This window comes from Ursus maritimus, unplaced genomic scaffold (genome assembly GCF_017311325.1).
Source record: "Ursus maritimus isolate PB19 unplaced genomic scaffold, ASM1731132v1 scaffold_28, whole genome shotgun sequence".
Classification (NCBI taxonomy): Eukaryota; Metazoa; Chordata; class Mammalia; order Carnivora; family Ursidae; genus Ursus; species Ursus maritimus.
Window position 1 is genome coordinate 36,744,455 of NW_024425341.1, and position 19,132 is coordinate 36,763,586.

Here is a 19,132-nt window from a genome sequence, read left to right on the forward strand (position 1 = left end):
AGCAGGAGGCCAATAACATATAAAAACATAGTCATTAGCATTCTCTTGGGATGAATAAGAGTTAGACAAACTAGAAGAAACAAGGCATTCTGATCTCTGCTAAGGGGTTTCAAAACTAAGTGCCAGAACCTTCTTATTGGAGACGGAGTGCTTTGTGTATAATTGTCTTACCAATAGGTTTATTTCAAAGAAAACAATGAATAGATTCATATATCCCTAAATGAGGAAAAAATGTATTTTTTTCCCACATGAGCATATATTATAAGAAACAGACTTTTGACTACTTGATTTTTCTAACAAAAATAACTGTGACTAACACCTGAAACTCAGGCTAGATGGCTTATTGCTGATTTATACTCGTCTTTCAAATGGCGATGGGATTGGCATTCTCCCACACTTCTCGCTCACCCCCACCCCTCCTCGGTCTTCCTTCCCCGATGGACAAAAGATGGTGGAAGGAGACGCCCACACATTCCCACAGATTCCCCTGTGTGCACCCATCAGGACTGCCGCTTATGAAACCCCACCTGCTCCTTGGGTCTGGGTGAGGTTGCTCCCATGTGCAGGACCCCCTGGACTCCACAAATGTTCTCCCGGTGTTCTGTACCAGTCTTGGAATTCTCTGGAATCGCTTCTGTGAATTGCTGTTAGCAAGGTCCCTGCATTATTCCCCTGGGTTGTTCTCCAATTTTATCCTTCAAGCACCAAAAACACAGCTGGGAAAGAGCAGCTGGACCATCGCCTTCCATCCCCGGTGGATCCAAAAGCCGTGCCTTGCAACAGATTTTTAAGGTAAGATGTTGACGTATGTTGACATAGCCATTGTTAAACATCAGGTGAAAGGAGGTTAGAGGGAATAACGTGAACCTGGCTCCGGAATCCGCATGGAAGGGAGTTTTGGTTGTTGCCTTTTTATGCTCCCAGACCGGTACCGTGAGGGCATCTCACCCATCCCTCCCGGGCACATTCCCCTGCTGTTAGATCCTGACCTGCTCTCTGAGCAACACTACCTTTCCACCATGTGTCTCTAGGGGCACGGTCCCCCACGTGCGGTTACACCTGATGTCTGGAAGGGCTGAGGTGAGGAGCGGCAGTTTCCTGAAGCAATCCCGAATGTAAACCACCAGCGAGTCCCTCTCCTTTCCCTTTCTAGACTTGTCTGAGGACTTCTTGTTTCTTCTTTTTTGGCCCCTGGTTCGGTGCCCTGTCACACACACATTTTGTAGTGTATGACTCTGCTCCAATATTCGGGGGAAACCTAGTCACAAACAGAAGTACAGTATTTCATGTCGTTCCGAAGAATGCTTTTGGCACATTTAGACTCAAAATAACGTTCTATTTGGAGAAAAATGCATACATATGTACACACACACCCGAGAGTTTTCATATATTTTAATACAGTTTCTTTATTTTCTGGCTTTGAAGTTAATATATTCCAATACTTGAGGGATAAAAAAAAAATGTGACAGGGTCATTTTTGATGTTCTGTTTGGAAACTTTTCTCCACTTCATGTACTGGCTCGGATCTGCCAGTCATTCATTTCTTTGTTCAACAAGTGAGTGTTTTTCTACTGCCTAGTAAGTACCAGACAAATCCTAGGCACTTGCAGGTTTGGGGACAAGGGGGGATGGCCTGGGAGAGAGAAGCCTTGGTCTATAAGACATCAGCTGCGTGGTGGGGGACTCATAATTTAACAGGCCATGGGAGAGCAAAGAGATGGACATGTAAATAATTAATTTTACCTCAACTCATTAAGTGTTGCAATGAAAGTAGATATAAAGTCCCGAGGCCGTAATTACCAGGGACTGTGGCTCAAGGAAGCAGGAAATGCCTCAGAGACTAGCGTAATAATTATGATGTTTCTGCTGGACTTTGTACCATCGTTTAAGATTTATGCCCAATCTAAAACCATATGACTTCTTCTTTCTACTTGCTTGTGGCTCTCCTTGGGGAAGATGATGAAGGGAAGGCAGTAGAAATTATTTCAACTACCTTTCTGCCCCAGGACTGCAGCCCTGACTTGTTTTTGTAAACTTTCTGATGATGCTTCCTGCAGAAGGGAAATTTTATGTCTGGGGAGGCGGTTGGAGATGAGGCCCAGGGCTTAACGTGAGGACCTGGCTCCCTCCCCATGTGCCAAGTGTGATCCTAGGGAAATGTTTGAGGAAGTAGAGAAGATAACATTCTCCCGGAAGGTGGAGAAGTTCACCTGGTAAATCCTTTTTTACTCCCTTTAGGACCCAGATGTGTGGCCCTGCCTCTCTCAGGTGACTGACTCAGAGTGACAGCTGGTGGGCTGCACTCTGGCTGGCATTAGAAACTTGCAAATATGAATCATCTTTCACTGGAGTTTCTGTTCTGTTTCTTCTTAAGCATTTCTTAGGCTCCGATGTTTCCTGAATTAGTCTTTTCAAGATCTGCCCATCCAGATATACCTTACATGAGGCCTAAGACACCGGAATGCATAGGAAGGGCATTTGCCATTGGTGACTCCTGAAGGAGTCAATCAATCAGTTTTATCTTTTGCCTGAAGAGATCCCCCTTTGATGTCAGTATGAACTGCGCATATTTCGGGTGGTAAGATAGAAATATCGTTTTGCAAACAAATTTTAGAAAGACTCGTTCTTCTCTTGTCTTCCTTCTATCAGAATGCGGTCACACATCTGCTCGCCAGCCCCAGGGCTTTTTACTCACTCTCTTCAAGGGATTTCTCCGGCAAAGCACAGGGAGGAATTTTCCTTGCATTTGCTTCTCGGCAATTTGAACACCTATCCTGGCTTGCTGGGGCTGCCTTTTGAGCTGCATTTTTCCCCACTGGAAGACAGAAAGTTTTTCTTCCCATACAGAGGACAAGTGTTTATCACTTTTTTATTTGGCCTTCCATTTGTCTTTCAATACATTTTCAATCTTTTTTCTCTATAGTTCCAAACTGTTTATTTTCCCCCCAAAAGAAGAGAAATGCCATTCCCCGCTTGTCCTGTCGGAGCCTGTCCCTCTTCCTGCTCACAGTACCTCAATTGTTACGAGAGGTTTGCGTTCCTACATGTCTTTTTTGAGTCACAGACCACAGTGTTTAACACGGGAAGATCACTGCCCTAGCTGTTCAGGAAATGGAGAACATTAGTGAAATTCCTTTCATCAAAAAGAGCACATAAAAAAGGAAAAGCATATCATTTTCATTTAATTATCTGAACACAGAGACTCTTCACTTACTAAAGCCAAACAGAAGTCCTTTCAAAACACCGCCGTCCCAATGAACCTGTATTTGATTTCCTTTGGCTCACGTGTGGCATCTAAAGTGACCATGGGTCAGCTGTCAGCTTGCTGAACGGTTTTGCATTGTCTTGGTCCTTTTTAGCCATTGGCTCAAAATATCCTTTACTCCTTACGTATTTTGAAATTTTTCAAAGTCGACTTAGCATCAAAATACTAGAAAACTCTGTATCTGTCTCTTTTCTCTCGGTGTTCCACCTCTTTGTCTACCGTTTCAGTGCTGTGTTTTAAAAGAAGTTCTTGGACATTTAATTTCTTTCCTTAGATGCTCAGGATGAACTCTACGATAATTAATTTTGGTCTTATCTTCTCTTAGTTAAAGTAACATCCCACAGGAGATACTGTTGTATTATTTTTACCCTTTCCTCCCTCTGCTCACTATGATACACATTACGTCCGGTGATACACGAAGCTGCTGGTTAGGGGTCAGTCACCGTTACTTCCGTGGATGGTGTCCTAGGTTGGCAACTGTCACAAACAGGGTATATCCGTCCCCACCAACACTTCCAGCCACAGCTCTGAATTGCTGTCTGGTAGCAGGTTTTAATGTAGTTGTACAGCTGTGTTTCAGTCAGTAAAAATGGTATCACTCCTCCCCACTGATGGTAACAGTATGGCAAAAGTTTTAAATGTTAAGGAGATGAAAAATTATACTTGAAGATCCTCGGGGAGCTGTTTTGTGTGAAAGGAAGGAAGTATCTCCGTTTATGGTCAACACAGATACTGGGACAGAAGTGCCTCCTCATATTCCAGACTGGATTTTGACAGCCCCTTCTGTCTCATTATTTCCAGTTTGCGTCCCTTTTCCCACGAACACTTATCTGGGGTCCTGTCTTACTCTCCCAAGCTCCAGGTAAGCACATTATGAATAGATTACTTGATTAACTTCACCTTTAATATTAATGACTCAGCTTGTTTCCCATACAATGTCTGCCTTAAAAAATTTTTATTTATTTATTTATTTGAGAGAGAGAGAGAGGGAGGGAGAGAGGGGGAGAGAGAGAGAGAGAGAGAGCACGTGCATGCATGGGGGCAGAGGGAGAGAATCCTCAAACAGACTCTCTGCTGAGCCCGGAGCAAGAAGCAGGGCTCTACCCCACAGCCTTGGCCTTGATCCCACCCGCCCTGAAATCATGACCGAGATTACCACCTGAGCTGAAACCAAGAGTCTGATGCCTAACTGAGTGAGCCACCCAGGTGCCCCACAATGTCTGCCTGATTCAGGACTTCAAAGCAGAGGAATGATCAATAAGAGAATATAAGACACTCATATCTAGGTATTTCTATTTAAATATTCACAGAACCTTTAGAACTTTAAACGGAACAAGTGATTTAGGGTTGGAAGAAACTCCTTCCCGCTGCTTCCAGGGACGCCACGCCCTCCTTTTCATTCACTTATTCACCCCAGAGCTTTTGCTTCTACTTTGTGTCTAGTACTGTGTGAGGCATAGAGCAACAAATGAGGCAGTAAACTTTAAAAAGTGAGGTTTTCCCCCCTCCTATGTCAGAGCCCAGAGATATAGCATCAAGAGCTCAAGTTCCTTTTAGCTTCCTGTTCTACCATCAGAATGTGAGTTTTTTCCTCATGATCCTAAAATGTTGGTTTATCTTCCATTCAGACCTCATGGGTCCAAGGAGAAAGGAGAGGGAAAGACAAAGGCGGAATGCAAAAGGAAAGGTGCTCGCCAGTCGAGTCTCTCTCTTTAAAAAATCATTTTTGTAAGCCCCACTAGGAGACATCCAGTGAGCTCGCAGGGTCAGATCTGGGTCCCATGACCCCACCTGCACAGAAGGTGAGCATTTGGGCGGGTCACCTTGCTGCACGAACACCGTCCAGGTTCTGTTATTAGGAAAGACGGAGAGAGTGAATTCAGCATAAGAAAGACGCCACGCTGCCCCAGGGATCTCACCAGCCTGAGAGCTGGGGAAGGCCAGTCTTATGAAAAAATATTATCACGAATACTAGGAAGAAGCAGCAGGCCAAAGCAAGGGTGAAATTCAAGCTGAAAGAACAACCTAGAATGAAGGTTCATACTGAGATGGCTTGGAGCTTGGTACCTCCAAGAGTGTAAAGAAAAGCAAGTTGACAATCATGCTGGTGGCAAGACAGGAGCATAACTGTCTATTAAGGCTAGTAAGAGAAACAAAGGTGGCCTTTCACGCAGCATTAGAACTTTTAGACTTGAATTTGTGAGCACTGGAAAGTACTCACGTACTTTAATGAAGAATTGGCTTCATGAATTTTGCATTTTTAGAACACTTTGGATTTTTCCAATTGGAACTAACGAGGACCAAAGGGAATATGAAGCACCATTTTTCTCAACAGAGGAAAACACCGATGTTAGCCTGGACTAGGCTAGAAGCAGGGGAATGGAGAGTGGTAGAATCCTTTAGGATGACAGGACTTGGTGACTGTTTCGATGTGGTGTGCGGGAGGGAGAGGGGACTCATGTGAAAGAATGAAGAGCCTAGGGCCATGCCCAGGTTGCTGACCCAGGGACAGAGTGATGGTGACGTGTGCTTAGTTGGGGAATGCAGCCTTTGGGGGAGGGTAGACAACAATGAGTTCCACCTTAGACGCTGGTACCTGAGGTATCTGCTGGATGTTCAAGGGGAGTTGTTTAATGGACAGGTGGATGTTAGGGTCTAGAACTCAATACAGAGCTCCAAACTCAGGTTAGAATATTTTGGATATGAGGGGCACCTGGGTGGTCCAGTCATTAAGCGTCTGCCTTCGGCTCAGGGTGTGATTCCAGCGTTATGGGATCGAGCCCCACATCAGGCTCCTCCGCTGGGAGCCTGCTTCTTCCTCTCCCACTCCCCCTGCTTGTGTTCCCTCTCTCGCTGGCTGTCTCTCTTTGTCAAATATATAAATAAAATCTTTTTTTAAAAAAATAATATTTTGGATAAGAAGATTATAACTGAAGCCACGGGAATAGATGAGATTGTTCTAGAAGAGTGGGTAGAGTGAGAAGCCCAAGACAGAACTCATGTGTTTGGATGGAGGGAACATTAAAGAAGGTGGCTGGAGGGGCCGTGGTAAGTTGAGAAGGCAACTCCAAAGGGGGGACAGAGGTGTGAGAGAGAATTTCCAAATGGATAATGTAACAGCGTCTTGTCCCAATGCTGCAGGAGTTTCACGAAGCAGTCGGCAGTACCGACCTAGGAAAGTGGAGAAATCTGCCACACCCGGCCAAGTCAGGCAGCATTCAGGCCAACACACTTTACGCCCAGCCGAGCAGAACACTAAGGACAGCAAGTGCATCTACGTATCTCCAGGTTCCATCATTAAGGAGAGAGGCGGTCCTCAGGGAGGCTCTGAAGTTCCTGAGCGAAGATCATGTCAGGTGCCTTTGGTCTGCTCTTCCTATTTCCTTAGCTCCGGTGGCCTCCTAGCTCCTATTCCAGCTCCTATTTTGTGTTTAGCTACAGAAATTTCTCTCAATTAAAATAAGACAGGCTCTAATTACAGTTATTTACTCTTTGTAGAAAGTGTGTTTATGCCAACGTGTTATTTTCTAGGCTTTAAAAAAACCTTAAATTCTAATTGAACAATAAGATTCATTTTATTTTAAATTTGTAAACAAGAACTGCAGATTATTGGGACAGTGGAAGCTCAGAAAACGATCTTTCAAAGAATGCTCAGGGGATTGGGTTAAGAACATTTGATAAATGTCCCCCTCACTCCCAGCCTCCCCACTTGCCTAAACAGGATGATCTCTGGATACAGGTGCTGGGGTTTTGTGCTAAAGGCTCGGGACATGGCTGCAGCTTTGGCTATATTTTTAAGCTATCCCCATAGACTGTGCCCTCCTTGCTTCTCCACTCTGGTCTCCCCACTCTGTCTCAAGATTCCCAGGTGCCAGGAGAACGTTCTCTTGGTATCCTTCTCCTCTTTCTACCCTGTTGGCCCTTGGCCAGGATTTCTCGCTCTCCAGCTCAGGAGACTGGACTACTGTGCAAAGGGTGCCCCAGTTGTGTGTGAGAGAGACATTAAATGGGAACTTACGGCCCTTTATAAAACACAAGGAATCTTAGTCAAGGTGGGGGGGGGCATTTAGATATGACACCCCATGTGGAGAGTTGTAATTTCAGTTACTGAGAAATTACATTGGAAGCTTATGTCTATATCCATGTGGATAAATTGTGTGTGTATATGTGTGAGTGGGGAAAATGGGAGCTAGGATGGGATGAATGGGACTGGTTGGTGCCAGGCTGACCAAGTTAAATAAAAAATACATGGCTCAGATTTTACACGTTAGACTCAGATTTTAGATATTGGAATATGGGGGGAAATGCCTAAAACTCTGGTTTATGTTAAAGTGACCTTTAATTTTTGTCATTAATGTGAACCCTTTTCATGCCTAATAATTATATAGGCAGGCGTACCCTACCGTATAGACAAGGGTATATATGCGTATTTGACATGTATGAATTGAATACACACAAATATATACATCTTTGGCCAGTTAAGAAATTCCATATCAGCTACTCCTCTTTATTTCATCAGCAATTTCCTTGAGCCATGTCATTTTTAAACAGCTGACTTCTATGGCATTATACATGGAAGGCTCCAGAGCAAAAGTTTCCACCCCCTGTTAATAGGTCCATAATCACAGAGCTGGGTTACTAAAACGCTGTTCTCACTAATTTTTTTAAACAAAATTGCTTGAAACAGTGATATACAGTTTAAAAATGAATGATCAAATTCTTTATTGTCACCTCAAACTAAATGAGAAATAGGTGACAATGTAGAAAGAATGCGGAGGGAATTCCTTCTGTTCTACAGAACGGTGGCCACGGAGGGGACCATCTTGACCTTTTGAAAGCCAATCTTTCAACTGCATTCACCTGTGATGATAAATTTCAGGCTAACACCAATGAAGAGAGTGGAGAGAGAAAAATGAAACCCTTTGCCAGAGCTTGGCTGGGCAGCTGTTATTTTTTGTTAGGGATATTAGAGTTTGTAAGAAAGTGCCCCTTAAGGAATGGAATGCTTATATGTACAATCGTTACAGAAGAAAGTCCTATGGAAAAACCTACCGGTAGAATCCTATAAACATACATATACAGAAACCGATGAGGACCTAGGACCTAATAGACCCTCACAAGGCAGCAGAGTGCAAAATCACCCTGCCTGCTTCCATTTTCCTTTCGAAAGTCATTTATTTTTATGTTTGTCTTTTCAAATAATGCCATGACGGGTCCTGACCTTGAATCTCTCCACCAGAGGAGATCTGCAACTGCTCTCCTGGGTGGGCTGCTTCTCCTCGTCCCCACGGGGCCTGGAACCGAAGCTTCAGCCTGTTTAACCTCTGGTACTTTTGCAGTGTGCACATTTCCAACGGCCTGTCCAGCATTCTGATTTAGCAGATCTGAGATGAACACAGGAATCCGCATGTTTGACAAACAAACCAGTGAATTTTCATACAGGGGGTTTAGGGAATCACAGCAAGTAAACACTGCCCTAAGGCTAATCTTGTTATTAATTAGTTATTGTCAGCTAAAAGCGTTTCTTCACTAGAGATGAGAAACAAAACCCAAACTTAAAGCCTCAGGGAAAATTGCAAGTTGACAATCATGTTCTAAAGTGTTGCTTTGACCCTAAATTTCAAGACCACCATTCCAGATAGTATTATTCTCATAGAATAATCATAAAGTTAAGTTCTTTATTTCACTTTGAAAGAATTCTAGAAAGGTTAAGTATCAACAGGTGAGACCTGGAGTTACTAGACACCCAGCTGGTGCCTTTTTGTTCCAGCTCCAAACCCAAAACACACAAGTGATATTCAGAACGCTGCCTCTGAAATCCCACAATGTCCTGGCAGCTAAGTCATTGCGGGGGCCTTTAATTATTTACTAGGGCTGAGCTCCTGAAAGTGGAATTTCTGGATCAGAAGCTAATGTTTAATCTAAAGGCTTTGGATGTATAGCCAGATCACAATATGAAGTAATCATCGTAATGAAATCAAACATATAAATGCTTACAGCATGCCAGGCACCGTATTCGAACCTTCACCACGACATTAAAATTTGATTTTACCATTATACCTATTTTAAAGATGGTTAAAAAATCGAGGCCTAAAGGACTTAAAAAATTGGCCAATTTCACATATCCAGAAAGTAAGAAAACCAGAACTGGGACTTAGGTCTTCCTGAGTCCAAACTCTTGTTGCTAACCACTAGGCAATGTTGCCTTCTGAAATTGTGCTCATGGACACTCACACCAGAAGAGTATGAGAATTCCTGTTTCCCTGTACACCAGCCAGCTCTGGATAGTACTTTTCTATTTAAATTGCCAGTTCAGTGGGAACAATTACTGGTTTAGGAATGAACTATTCTTTTTTTAACAATAGTCCTAGAATTCAAGTTATGCTCATATACAGAGACTAATTCCTTCCCCAAAGGTTTCCTACTGTGGAGCTGCTCTGGAAGACCAGACGGCAGACAGTCTTTATACACTTGGTGGTAAATGGTTCTCAGACCCTCTCCGATGTCATGAACTAGGTGCCGTGGTGGGACTGGGAGTAATGCTGCAGTGCCTGTCACTGGTGATGAGACTTTAACTGAAGAAAGTTAATTGGTTTTACTCTAATCTGTTTACATATGACTTCTGAGCTCAATTTCTCCCCACGCAGATTTGATATTGTTTTGAGCCTTCAAATACATAATACACAGGACAATTCAAAAGAAAACAAAAGAATTAATTTTAGTTAAATGAAAGGAGGAAAGAAATGTATCAGGTGTAGGGTTTGGTTACGATAGCAGCCGAGTTCTAAATTTAGCTGAGTTCTTGACAAAGAAACATAAAATGTTCTATAGTTCCCATTGGCCTTCCCAAATGGAAGCATGTAAGTTTTTCTGGAGAGCGAGCTTTCTGTCTCTGAAGTACAGGCTATGAGATAGGGGTGCCTTGGTGGCGCAGGTGGTTAAGGGTCTGACTTTTGGTTTTTGGCTCAGGCCCTGATCTCAAGATTGTCAGATCGAGCCCTGTGTGGGGCTTCCGCTCAGAGTCTGCTTGGAGTTTCTGTCTCCCTCTCCCTCCCCCCTGCATATCTGTGCGTGCATGCTCTCTCTCTCTGTCAAATAAATAAATCTTAAAAAAAAATTAAATAAAATAAAGGATACCAGATAAAATGATGGATGATGGCTTCAGGCAACAGTGTTGTAAACAGAATAGTCTCCAAAGGAGTACTTCTCACATGTGAGGCCAAAGAGAGGCACTTCTTTAATAAAACCATACTAGTCAACATTGTCTTCTAAAAGTTTAAGAAAACGAGGTGACGACCTACTGCAAGTGGGAAATAATGACCCCAGTGACCCTATTTCCACAAGATTTAATACTATCAGTTTTCTGATCAATGAACGTATAGTGTTTCACAATCTAAGCTCTTGTTGGTTATTGAGTAAGACATCGAAAATTACCTTAATATGGGCCATTCGTGCATCAAAACATATTAATTCTTGAAGCTTTTAGCTGTACTTGAGTGGTAAATTCACGGCTTTTTCTCTAATCACCACAAGCTATTAACTTCTACGTGGAATCCACCCTCCAAAAAAGGCTTTGACATGCAGAGCTATTCTTGGGTACAATATAACCGAAGTATATTATCCTAGCATAGGTCTAAGGTTATTTATATTTTTCCAAAGCCTAAATTTATTATTAACACAGTCAGAATTAGAGTGCTGGCAGTCATCATTTTATCTAATTTCCAAAGTGGTTTAACCACGATTATTTTGAAGAATCAGGCATACCTTCCTTAAAATATAAGGTTGGAAACTTTTGACCCAGTATTTCTACTTTTGGATATTCATTCTAAAAAAGCATTCAAAATGTGGGTGAAAATTTTGATCTTTAGTAGTGCTCTACGGAACATGCGACATTATGAGCCTCAAATGCCTGCCTGATTGTACGGAAGCATTATGATACCCTGGAGTATTTGGCTCTTGCTTATGGTTTAGAGAACACTTCGAAAATAAGCTCCTTGAGGAAGGTAATTTTGTGTGTTTTGTTCTTTCCCATATTCCCAGTATCAGAAGTGCTCATTATGCTTTTATGTGCACTCAATAAATATTTGCGGAATGAATGTGTATTTAGTCATTTATTAACGAAGTTTTAGTCAGCTAAACTTAAGTACCTGGCATTGTTCTAAGTACTTCAGACATAAGTTCTAAGAACTTTGGTACTTTAACTCTTTTAATTCTCACAACAAAACCTTGAGGTAGTTACAACTATTGTCTTCATTTTACAAACAAGGACAGAGTGACCCATGAAGTGAGAGAACATGTTCAGGGTTGCTGGCATTTGAACTCATGCGGTTTATTTCCACTGTCCATGTTCTCGACAACGATTGCCTGGTGTAATAATGTATATTAAAATGGTAGCTTGAAAGAAGGGACAACTATTCTAATCTTTTAATTTGGTTTGTTTGTGTGGACTGTAAAATATTCCTCCTCATCAGAACAAATGAGAAGATTCCTTCTCTATGTCCAAGGTATGGTTTGTCACAAAGGACCAGAGAATGGTTTAAAAAAGCTGAGTTATGGGATACCTGTGTGGCTCAGCTGGTTAAGCATCTGCCTTTGGCTCAGGTCATGATTCCAGGGTCCTGGGATCGAGCCCCACATCGGGCTCCCCGCTCAGTGGAGAGCCTGCTTCTCTCTCTCCCTCTGCCATGCCCCCCCGCCCCCATTCATGCTCTCTCATGCTCTTTCTCGCTCTATCTCAAATAAATGAAAATAAAATTTAAAAAAAAAAGCTGAGTTGATTAGATAAAACTGTCTGAAATAATATGTTCATAGAATCTATTTACACAATTCCTCTTTCACAATTGCCTGGAGGTAAAAACAAGGTTACTACAGCAGAAACAAAATAGAGTTTCGCTGACTCCCTAGCCTTCCTCCATGGAAATCCCAACCAGCTCAAATTCTACACCCAAAGAGTTTTGAGATTCCTTTGGGGATGCTTTATGGTGAAATGCCATGAGTTGCTTTAATTTTTTTTCTGGACGGTTCTTCCTCTTTGTTGTGATTAATTAATTCTGCTAAAGGGGCATGCCTGAATGGCCCTTTCTAAGGGGACTCTGCCTAAAATGTGTCTCCTGGATTTCCTGGCACTGCTGGGGCCAGATGCCTCCTTCAGTTCACTGAGTTCTCAATTCTGACACTCAAAGTTGAGCTACACTTTTGCAAAAAAATGATAAAATAGTATTGTCTAGTAGTACTTTTGTTCTTAAGGGGATTGTAACTTATGGCTCTTTCGGATTTTATTCACTGTTTTATTGAAGCTCCTTTCCCTAGAACTTGAGCATGGTGCCCTTGCACTCAAGAACGTGTAAGTGACGGAAATCGTCTTGTGCTCAGAATCACCTCTATGATGCACTCTGCTATTCTTTCACTAAACGTGTATATCTTGAGTAATGTCTCCCTCAAGATGAATATATTTCAAGGCACCTTCCCACCTGTCATTTAAATAGAGCCCTGCCAGGTTGACCTGACTAGTCTTCCAGATATGCCCAGACATGTTGAATCCTAGCTTTAACACAACTCAGGTTCAAACTGGATTTCATACTCACTGAGATAAAAAAGGACAGCATTTTGCAGATATGCTTGTTTGATTATTCTTGGTGGTGTCCCCTTCAACTTGAAATAGAGGTAAAAGTTGCCCTCCAGAAACTTAAGCTGTAAAATCAATTCCTTAATTGATCACCTTGTATCACAAGGAGAAGGGAGAATGACTTTGGGGTCTGTAAGACTGTAACTAGGTTGAGGGTGTTAGCATATCTAGGGAAGAGTAGCAACGATATGAACAAAGAGAGGCTGGGTGCGATTGGGAGCCTAGAAAAATGGAAGTTAAACAAGCAAATGACGGTAGAGCCGGCCGTCCACTCAGAGGGAGAACAGACTTCAACTATGTCTATCCTAATAGTGAGGACATTCCTAATAGAGCGGGTTGCAAAATGTCCTTCTGCACAGACGATTTGAATTCCATTGGCAACACCATCCTACTTGCAAGAATGATGAACTGGATTATCATGCCTAATGCCATGAAATATTTAATTCAGTTACTTTCCCTTGTTCTGATTCATGTACTTTAATATTACAACTTTTCCTACTGCGACTACGACTGATTCTTTTGAATGCTTAATATGACAGCATTCAAATACATTTTCTCATTTTATCTTCTGATCATCCATATGAGAGAGGCAAGGACTATTGTCCTAACGATTTGGGTGAAGAAACCGAGGTTTAAAAAAGGTGTGAGTCCAGATTTGTCTAAGTTCAGTCTTGACCCTGAGATTTGACCTCAACAGGTGTCTGTCTGTAGGAAAATAAGGGAGGACCAATGGGGCATTAATTTGTCTTATACAACATATAAATTCTCCTTTGAGGACTAAGTGAATTACAAGCATCGAGCATCAAACACTGTATATTCATTTAGGCCAAATCCTTGCCTGCATTCTCAAAACATAAGATTTTAATCTTATGGATTTAATAAAATTGGATTTTTTTCTTTAGTCACGAGTTTTGCTTCTCAGATGTTATTTATTGTTTTAATAATGGTAGAAAAGTGTATAGAGTATAAAATAATCAAAAGCTGATTTACTATTGAAATTGAACCAATGGATCTAGGATTTATTGTTTTCACCCCCTAAAGTCCACATTTTTCTATTCTTTGGCTTATGGTTCCTCTCTGTCTCCACACACTTCATGATTATTTTGCTTTTAGTTCCTGTACAAGGTTAAAATTGATTTTTCGGAACTTCCAATAACAATTTATAAAGGATATAACTCCAGAGGTGGCATTTCCAGCCGAAGTGCTTAGCTTCTATCTGTTAATCTAATATCACAAACTTCTTTCTTTAGCACAATAATTTATTTCTTAACAGAGGATGTGTGAAGGACAAAAAGTGGGCTAAGTTAAATGGTACTATTTCTGCCAAAGTGTTCTTGAGACATTGACATTATATATGGAATGTAATAGCCACGATCATTAACTCAGAAGAGCTTTGATGTGAAGGTAGACCTCTCACTAACACAGATATAACATTTATACCATGTTCCTTCTCCAAAATTCAGAATTATTTATTGAATTTCATATCCACAGTTTACTAACAAGAGTGTTTTAGTTTTGCTCTTTCATATGCGATATGCAACCATATGTACATGACCTGTATATTTTTAAGTGTTTCTTTGGTCCTTTTTTTTTTTTTTTGAGGTCTTTGGGGTGTGCTCACTGTCCTTATTTTAATGTCTTAAAATGCTCCATACTGCTTCTCTAACCCTGTCCATTGCTCAGTACTGATATAATGAAAGACGTTAGGAAAACCCAGTGCAAGAAGAGTCTTCTCTATAGATTCCCAATGTTTTTCAATCATGCTATACCAGCAACGTGTTTTTTTTTTTTTTTGGCATGTTGTTTTTCATATAGAGTAATAATTGTGGTTGTTTTTATAATCAATTAATATGATGGCTTAGAAACATTGCAACAATGACCAACACTGAAGTAGTGTTTGGACTAAAATCCTAAGGGTAAGTTTCTGAACTACTTGGCAGTGCTGTTAAGGAATATTCGTAATCATCCTTCCTTCCTTCCTTCCTTCCTTCCTTCCTTCCTTCCTTCCTTCCTTCCATCCATCCTTCCTTCCTTCCTTCCTTCCTTCCTCCCTCCCTCCCTCCCTTCCTTGCTTCCATCCTTCCTTTCTCCCTCCCTCACTCCCTCCTTTCTTTCTTCCTCCCTCCCTTCTTCCTTTCCTTTCTCTCTTTTTCTCTTTCTTTCTTTCTTTCTTTCTTTCTTTCTTTCTTTCTTTCTTTCACATCACTCTGAGTCTGTATTGCTTCAGTGTGACTACTGGCTTGAGGTCATTTGTAGGTCAGGACTCATCGTGGTATTCACACTGCCTAGGACCTGGCACTTGCTCTCACGTGACATGGTAGGTGCTGAAAGAATATCAACTGTAGGTAGACCTGGGTTCCCCTGAGAACAAGATCACTGATGTTCTGGAATAAAATATTATGTAATGCCAGCACTTTTCTTCCTGAATGTATCTTAGAAAGGCCATTTTAAAAGTCTTTATTAGGAGCCTCTCAAAGAAGGTTACAGCATTATTAAGGCTCAAAGATGTTAGGTCCTGTTTTATTATTTGCCAAGAATATGAGCAACATTCTAAAATAAATACTACAATATGCTCAGAAATTTCTGCAGGTTTTTAAAACTTTAAGCTAAGTGTGAGGGTTTTATGAGAGCCCAGTGAGTTGGCTGTGTTAGCTATCTAGCCTGGAGCAATGGGGAGACATGTACATAAGAAACTAACTCTTAATTCTAGGGAATAAGCCTTTTTAAAAATAAGATATTCTTCACCCACTTTTGTACTCTTATATTTTATATTTGAAATTTTATCAATTTATGAAGTTAAAAGTTGGCAACTTACTGTAGACAAAATCTGTTGTAATATTTACTTCCAGATTTCTCTGAAAGGGAACACACTTAGCAACAAATACTAGAAATACTTTCAAGAATATGACAGATGATTTTTTACATCAACTAGGTGATGAGTTACCACCTGTCAAGTTTCCATTTGACCATTATCTTTTATCCAACATTTACCCTGTCTACACCTCTAATACACCATGGATTTAGAACTTCCATATTTACCCTGAAGATAGTCACCACTTGGGTCAAAATCCAAGGAAAGGAGACTATCAGATCTGTTTTGTCTTGTGGTTTTCATATCATTTCAGGATATGGTTTACAAATGATGCTGCTTGAGGCTCGATGTGTCTCAAGTTACAAAGTGGAGAGAAGTTTTTAATATATTTTTCCAATTTCTAAATAATCATTTGAATAGTAATAAAGCAGAGTTTGAGGATTTCATCACAAAGTTTAGTGTTGAGTTGTGGTTTAAAATGAGTTGAGGATATATTTTTCTCTACAGTTTTCATTAGAAGATCACTAGGTAAATCTAACAATCTACAGAAAGATAAGTGGGGATTTTTAGTCCCAAACGTTCCATTAAGGTGATATTAGATCTTTTCTCCACCTAGCTGTTTGGTGTAATGCACAATGGAACAGATACAATGTGCTGTTTTGCCAAATGCTAGTTATGGAAAAAGACTGTAAAAGTAGAATGAGTTTATAAAGACTGGATAAAGAATGCTATTTCTTTTTTTAAAGATAGATTACTTACTTACTTACTTATTTATTTATTTATTTAGAGAGTATGAGAAGTGGAGAGGGGCAGAGGGAGTGGGAAAGACAGAATCTCAAGCAGACTTGAGACTGCACTGAGTGTGGAACCTGACTTGGGGCTCAGTCTCATGACCCTAAGATCATAACCTGATCTGAAACCAAGAGTTGGATGAGTAACCGAATAAGCCACCCAGGTGCCCCAAGGAAGCTATTTTTCAAATATGAAATGTAACTCCTAAGTATAACAGGCAGAAGGGGACTACCGTCTAAGGTATTAAAAGCATAAAAAGATTATTTTGTTATATACCACTATTCCTTACATATGAAATGCACTAAATGATATCTTTGAATGACTGAAGTGTTCACATCAGTTTTATTTACCAACACAAACTACACCAAATTGTATGATATAAAATTATACATTATTTTCTGTCAATACGAATTTATAATTTGCCAAATGCTTGAAAGTCCAGAGAAGCAAAGAAATCATTATGTAATATCTATATTTCAAACAATTTTAAAGTTCTCTTATTGCCAGAGTTAAGTCACATATAATTTCATATTCATCATAATTTCTATCCATAAATAATACTTAAAACAAAGCAATAAGGAAAAGCAAATTTTGAAATGAATTTACAATAATTTTATATAGTCTAGATACTGGCAAATGTTGTCTTTCAATTTTTTTTTTCCGAACACGTTTTAGGCTCTGTGTCTAGTTATCACAAATCACATAGCAATATATAGAATTAAGTTTGAAAATCTGAGGCAGTTTATCACTGTGTTAAATGTTACAGAATGGAAGAAAGAAGCCCTGAGATCTAGTTCTGCCTTTTTCTTTATAAAATAAGGCAGCTGGATTATGACATCTTAAGTATTTCTGCAGCTTTATATTTCTTTTTAAGTATTATTTATTTATTTGAGAGAGAGAGAGATCAAGAGAGTGTGAGAGTGGGGGGAGGGGCAGAGGGAGAGAGAGAATCTCAAGCTGACTCCCCGCTGAGGGCAGAGCCTGATGTGGGGCTCAACCCCAGGACCCTGAGATCATGACTTGAGCTGAAATCGAGTCAGACGCTTAACTGACTGAGCCACCCAGGCGCCCATGCAGCTTTATATTTCTAAGCTCCAAGAAAGATGTTTCAAATATTAGCAAAAGTTTCATTCAAAAATGTGAATGTTAAATCAAAATCACAACAAGATACCACCTCACACCAGTCAGCATGGCTAAAATTAACAAGAGAGGAAACAACAAATGTTGGCGAGGATGTGGAGAAAGGGGATCCCTCTCACACTGTTGGTGGGAATAAAAGTTGGTACAGCCGCCCTGGAAAACAGTATGGAGGTTCCTCAAGAAGTTAAACATAGAGCTACCCTAAGACCCAGCAATTGCACAACTGGGTATTTACCCCAAAGATACAAATGCAGTGATCCGAAGGGTCGCCTGCACCCCAATGTTTATAACAGCAATGTCCGCAAGAGCCAAACTGTGGAAGGAGCCAAGATACCCTTCAACAGATAACTGGATTAAGAAGATGTGGTCCATATATACAATGGAATGTTACTCAGCCATCAGAAAGGATGAACACTTAACCATTGACGTCAATGTGGGTGGAACTGGAGGGGGTAATGCTGAGCAAACTAAATCAATCAGAGAAAGACAGTTATCGTGTTTTCACTCATACGCAGAACATAAGAAACAGTGCAGAGGACCGTAGGGGAAGGGAGGAAAACAGAATGGGAAGTCATCAGAGAGGGAGAAAAACCACGAGACTCTTAACTCCAGGAAACAAACTGAGGGTTGTTAGAGAAGAGGTGGGTGGGGGATGGGGTAACTGGGTGATGGGCATTAAGGAGGGCACCTGATGTGATGAGCACTGGGTGCCATACGCAACTGATATGTTATTGAACACTCCATCTGAAACTAATGATGTACTATAAGTTGGCTAATTGAATTTTTATAAATTAAAAAAACATGAATGTTATTCAATAGCTTTTGAACAATGTGTTTGATTAAATCCTTTCCATCTCATTAAAAAGTTGGACACCGCCTCCCTATTCCTTGTCTAATTTGCACAAAAATTCACTTACAGTTTTTTATGGAACCGGTAGGGTGTTTTGTATTTTGAAGACAGTGACACATGTACATTAGCTGTCGTCCCTCCCGAAGCACAGGGACCGTACACACTTTGTTCAGCTCTGTAATCCACAACAATGCCTGGCGTCGTGTCTTACACAAAATGCTAAGCAAACATTTATTAAATAATTGATTGAACTATTACAGAAGGTATTAGCCAGAGATTTGCTAGATAAGCTACAGCATTCACATTATTCATTATTCATTCAACAAACACTTGCTGAAGGTTTACTGTGCACCCTATGCTGGGCTGGAGGCTAAAGAGATAAAGGTAAACACAGTTGCTGGAAGTAAAGGATCTCATAAACTCGCAGGCTGACATTTAATAAAGAAATTACCATACAGTGTGATATAGCAACAGCGTGAGAAGTGATGGTGTCTGGATGACAGTAAAGGGTCTGCGGACTAGAGAATGTTATCTCTGAGCTAGGTAGTAAAGGATTATTACGTGTTTGTGAAGCAGAACTGTGTGCCTGCAGGGTGGGTGTGGGTGTGTGTATTGATTCCGGGGAAAGAGAATGATCTGGGCCCTCAG